A 6000-nucleotide genomic window follows, 5' to 3' on the forward strand; every position below is an offset into this window, starting at 1 on the left:
AAAGTAAGCATTGTGGTGGTGGCTGTGTGATCCTGCTTAAGTAATACAGCAGGAGTTGCTGGAGCACCTTGGGGGCAGCAGGTAGAGAGGGCAGGAGGGAGAAATGGAGCAGTATAGTGGGGCCCCACGTGAAGGGCAGGCCAGTGAGTTCTTTTCAAAGGCAACAAGGACTCAGGGATGATGAAGGCAAGGTACCTTTAACATTTGCTCTGCTGAGCTATAACTTCACCCTCCTTCCCTGAAGTTTTCAGTAAAATCTGCTACACACACAGCTTGGTGTCGGTGGTATTTGGAGAGTTCAGGATGCCAGCTGGTATTTTACGGGGGGCCAGAGTTGGGGGCTGTGGAGGGGAGACCAGGGGGATGATGTTGAAAAAGGCAGCCCACATGGTGAAGTTAGAGGATTCAGCAGAAGCAAGCAAACAGAACGAGAGATGGCAAGGAGAGGGGCCCACAAGAATCCTCAGAAATATTGGGAGTGATGGTGATATTTCTCATTACACAGGAGAGGAAAGTTCAAGGTGAATTTATTTAAATATTAAAGATGAGGTTTCCCCAGAAGGCCAGAGGACTTTGGGGATATCTAGGTGGCTAACACTTCAGTCACATGTGTATTGTTATCACTTGGTTTATGTTATGACCCCCAAGCTGTATCACAACCTCCTTGAGATAGGAACCAAGACAAGGTGTTAAACTGAATTTGTATGGCTTTTTTGCCCCACATGCATTTCATTCCCATACATTGACACACCAGATCCTTAGCTAACCCTCTAACGTGTCGTGGCATGCCATTTTGTGGGCGCCAGGTAAGGAAGGGCATCCATGGCAGTCAGGCTGGAAGGGAATGGGAAGACCCATTGGAGTGTGAGAATTTGAGCCTCCACCCTTTTACCTTTGATTTCAAAATGCATCGTGATTTCCTGTCCATTGGACTGTAAAGTTTATATAAGTAATCTTGGAAACAATGGCAACAAGACTGAATTGGAATGGACTTTTGGCTATTTATGGACCACTCCGAAGTGTGTGGGCTGCTAGAAACCCTCCCGGCTTTGCTTTGGTTGAATTTGAAGATCCCAGAGAAGCAGCTGATGCTTTGTGAGAGCTAGATGGAAGAACGTAACGTGGCTGCCGTGTAAGAGTGGAACTGTCAAATGGTGAAAAAAGAAGTTGAAATGGTGGCCCACCTCCCTCTTGGGATCATCACCCTCAAGATGATTATCACAGAAAGAGTCCTCCACCTCGCTGCAGATCTCCGAGAAGGAGAAGCTTCTCTCATAGCCAGGGCAAGTCCCTTCCTAGATACAGGAAAAGAGAGAGATCACTGTCTCAGGAAGGAATCACAAGCTGTCCAGATCCTTCTCTAGGTCAAATGAAAAGAAATAGAAGACCAGTTTGCAGAAGAAGTGGTGTACAGGAAATAACTTCATTTGACAGGAGTATGTACAAAACATTCAAGTTTTGTTTGAGACTTCATAAGCTTGGTGCATTTTTAAGATGTTGTAGCTGTTCAAATTTGTTTGTCTCTTGGAACAGGACACAAATGGTATAATTCTCTGTGGTTTGAAATGGATCATATGAGACATATAATACCAAGAATTGTTACTTTACAATGTTTCCTTAAGCAAAATTGAATTTGCTTTCAACTTTAGTTTTGCATGGACTGACAATTAACCTCTAAATCCTGCCCAACTAACGTGTGATGTTTTTAAATATAGAAACAAAACTGGCAAAATTTGAACTAAGATTTACTTTTTTTCCATATCTGGGATATAGTATGAAGCTATAGTTGAACAAGCAGACTTTCAAAGCTGCTGTGAAATAGAAGCCATCAGGCAAAAATAAAAGCTTTGCTTTTATACTAAATTAGAGGTTTTTGAAAAATCCAACTAGTTTTCACCCTGGACAGAGTTTGCCTAGTTGGTATAGAATCTGATAAATTCTAAGAAAGTTTACCTTTGCTTTAGGTACTAAGGTAAGTTCCGTATGTGATTGCCATATATGAACATATATCTGTTTGTAACATTTTATTTGGAAATTTGAGACATCAAAATACCAACGTCCTGCCAGTTTAAGGGAGGGTACATTGTAGAGGTTCGAGTTACTGTGCAAGATTTTTTTGTGTGCGCTGTCATTTGTAATAAGTTTTTTTTTTTTTTTTTTTTTGTTGAGACAGAGTCTCACTTTGTTGCCCAGGCTAGAGTGAGTGCCGTGGCGTCAGCCTAGCTCACAGCAACCTCAAACTCCTGGGCTCAAGCGATCCTCCTGCCTCAGCCTCCCGAGTAGCTGGGACTACAGGCATGCGCCACTATGCCCGGCTAATTTTTTCTATATAGATTTTTAGGTGTCCATATAATGTCTTTCTATTTTTAGTAGAGACGGGGTCTCGCTCAGGCTGGTCTCGAACTCCTGACCTTGAGCAATCCACCCGCCTCGGCCTCCCAGAGTGCTAGGATTACAGGCGTGAGCCACCGCGCCCGGCCCCTGTAATAAGTTTTGTGAGAATCCTTGGGATTGAAGTTTTGGTTACAAAATAAAATAAAATAAAGTAGTGTGGCAAGTATTCATGTGCTCCTCCATTTTCAAGATGTAGAAACGCAGCCTCAGGCTGGTGAAGTCCTAGTCCCCGGGTTGCAGAGATAACAATGAGCCAAGCCGCGCTGGGGCAGTGGCAAGAACCTGGGTGCAGGAGGTTCTTCATCATCAAGGTGAAACCTGGCCTTTCACGTTCACGTCTGTACCCTCTATGGCCCCATAGAGATATTTGTCTTTCTCCAGAGAATCTCACATTTACCACCTAGGATAAAACCTTTGGACAAGCTATTTAAGATTTAAAAGGGAGAAAACTATGGCATCTTCACAGAGCTCTGGGAATTAAATAAAATAAGTGCATTCAATGAATGTTTTTTCTGTTTTCTCTCTTCCTTTCTGTGGCTTTCCCTTCCCTCTCTATCCTTAAATTTAGCTTCTGTGTTCATCCTACTGTGCCATGTTCCCTGTTTCTTTGTACCTTGTAGCCTCCTGACATATATGTGATCATCTAACCCTTTACGTGGGGGGCCAAAGGCAAACCCCGCAGTGTGAGACCAGGGGCTGGGCTGGGCCTGGGCTTGGGCTGAGGGAGCCGGAAAGGAAACCCCAGGCCATGTTTAAGGCACAAGGGTGGAGGTCCAAACTGGTGGAGCTGAATCTGTTCTCAGGTCCAAGAGGTGACCTCAGAGCCAGGAGCATATGGACAGTGTCAACAAAATGACCATGAGATCTACAGACGAAGGAAAAAGGAAAAAACTTTATTTTCAGAGTAAGGATCTGCAGATCCAGGAAGCCTCCAGGGGAACTGTAAACACCTGCTCTGCAGAAGGGGAGGAAGCAGCGGCATTTAAGCTCTCCAGCATTTGTTTTACATGGATATTCATCAGGTTTGGGGAAAGCCCAGAGCATGCATAGGGAGTTAACATATATGTAACATATATCCCATGTTCACTTTGAGGTAAGGTTTTAACATTAAAATGAGGTAGAATTCAGCTCTTTACATCAAAAAGTGAACTATAGGGCACAAAGATGTTTTGTGTACAGTCTCTGTGAACTGGTTGGAATTGGTTTAGGATCTGGAGCTGCTTATCAGGGAAGAATGTTTGTAAGGCTGGTCTACTGTCCAATCAGTGGTGCTGGCAGGACCCTCAAGGCAGGGGCGTCCCAGTCAGCTGGCATCAGCAGTCCACTGAGGTCAGTCGGGCAATGTTTCTCTAGAACAGGTTTCTGCCTAATTGCAGGAGGAAAACTTTATGGCAGTTGACTAACCTTATGGTAGTTAGCAATGTAGGGGTATGTGACCAAGCCCTTTTCCCTGCTGTGGCCACTTAATTTTCTCTTGAGGGTCACATCTTAGCCACAGAGAATCCATCTTGTCCATTAGCCAGGGGTATAATGTTGACAGCAGTCAGGTAATAGGATTTCAACACAAATACTATAATAATCACATGGGAAAACATCTACCAACAAAACAGAAATGTAGTTGGGAAATTTTACTGGTATATTAGTCTTCTCAGGCTGCTATATCAAAAGACCCTAGACTGAGTGGTTTAAACAACAAAAATTTATCTTTTCACAGTTCCGGAGGCTGGAAGTCTGAGATCAGGGTGCCACCTTGGTCAGGTTCTGGTAAGGGCTCTCTTCCTGGCTTTTGGAGGTCCCCTTCTCACTGTGTCCTCACATGGTGGAGGGGGAGAGAAAGCTCTCTTGTGTCTCCTCCTGTATGGGCACACAATCCCATCATGGGGGTCTCACCCTCACGACCTCATCCAAACCTAATTGCCTCCCAAACGCCCCAGTTCCCAATACCCTCACATTGGGAGTTAGGGGTTCAACATACATGTTTTGGAGGGACACAAACATTCAGTACTTATTATAATAATTGACAACTACCATAGTACAGCTTTCATTGTATTTTAATCTGTATAATTTTGACCATTAACAAAAGATCTTTTAGAAACTCAACTTTGTGTCTAAGCAAATGAAATGTATACTTCGCACAAAGCACAAAGTTCACTTTTTCACTGACACAAGACTCTAGGACACTTCACTCATCAATTTATAGATTCCCATGGCTATATATATATCCTCCCATGTATTTCATTTAGGAATTAAAATAGAATATTAAGTCTGTGTTTTAGCAAATTTGGAGCAGCAAGTTTTTTGCTAAAACCATATTTCTTCTTGGCAAGAGCTGTTGTTTCCTCAAGGGGAGTGAACATTATGTCTGTGACACTGACTGTCTTAGAAAGAGAAATTAGAAGGAGCCCCTTTTCCTAAATGACAAGCCCCAGGTTTGAATTCTTCGTCAAAACAAGATCTCTCTGTAATTAACAAAAGTCACAGGATGATATGGCACGTTTTCCATGGAAAATTGCTATTTAGATTTATTACATATAATACATTATATGTATACTGCATACAATAAATTATATATTACATAATGAATTCATGGGGGACCTTTGGAGACAAATTTATTGACTATAAGTAGACAAATAATCCTTTTGTCACATGACTGTAAAGTTCAGACCAAAAAAATTATCAATTTATTCAAGAATTATATAGCCAAATTAAAGGCTACATTTTCCCCACTTACGATAACTAAGCTTTTTTTTAAAAGTTCATCTTCCAAAGATCCCATACCATTAAAAAGTTCTGCAGCACAAAGTAAACCTTAGTAAGTGTTAGATATTATTACTGTCTTTTAGGAACTCCGCCGGAGATGAAAAAGAAATGCTAGACAAAGAATAGCACTCTGAGAAGTTATGTTTTTGTGAAAAAGAAAAAAACAGTCTGTGCGTGGGCAGCTGGACGTTGCCTGCCTGGGAGGCCTGGTGCATGAGCTTGGCACCCTGTGCACGGCCCAGCCCAGAACTTTGCTGCACCAGTGAGATGCTGTCAAGCTCTGCGGCAGAGCACTGAGTGGGCTCAGTGGAACTTGACAAGGCCTATGGGAGGAGGGAGAAAATGCTCACAGAAACCATGTCTTAACATGATCACCCGAAACCTCAAATATTATTAATAGTAACAGTCAACCTTTACTGAGAGCTCACTAGGTGCCAAGCTCTGGGCCAAGGGCCTTCACGCAGTATCTTACTGAATCTTCCCAACTCCCGATGAAGTAGTTACTGCTTTTTTAAACCCCTATTTACAAAAACTGGGGCTTATCGAGGTAAAGCAACTCACCCAACTGCCGCCGAGTGGAAATCTTAGATATGAATCCAGGCAGTTATTTTCTCAACTGCAGTCCCAGGCTCCAAGTGGGGAGGTTCCAGGCTACACTCCTAACGCCCCAGCGACAGTGGTAGGGGCCTTGCAGTTGGGGAACTGATTCAGTCCCTTACTTCAAATCTCAGGAAGCTTTTCCAGTTCCTGAAAAAGTCTTGCACAAGCAGTGTTGCAATGAAGATAAGTGTCATTCGAAGTTCTCCTGAAATGAATTAAGATAACTTTAATAATAGGCAAAGGCCA

General features: G+C 42.9%; 1 protein-coding gene and 1 pseudogene across 1 annotated transcript in view; one reads left to right on the forward strand and one right to left on the reverse strand.

Moving 5' to 3' along the window:
* SLC28A2 (solute carrier family 28 member 2) overlaps window positions 1-5798 on the reverse strand; it is a 42245-nt gene extending 36447 nt beyond the window's left edge. The window contains exon 1 of the mRNA XM_069460503.1: window positions 5716-5798. The gene's annotated coding sequence lies outside the window, so the exon portion shown is untranslated. The remainder of the gene's footprint in view (window positions 1-5715) is intronic.
* On the forward strand, window positions 906-1383 carry LOC138397997 (serine/arginine-rich splicing factor 3 pseudogene; annotated as a pseudogene).
* Window positions 5799-6000: the final 202 nt, after the last annotated feature.

Source organism: Eulemur rufifrons, chromosome 2 (assembly GCF_041146395.1).
Source record: "Eulemur rufifrons isolate Redbay chromosome 2, OSU_ERuf_1, whole genome shotgun sequence".
Lineage (NCBI taxonomy): Eukaryota > Metazoa > Chordata > Mammalia > Primates > Lemuridae > Eulemur > Eulemur rufifrons.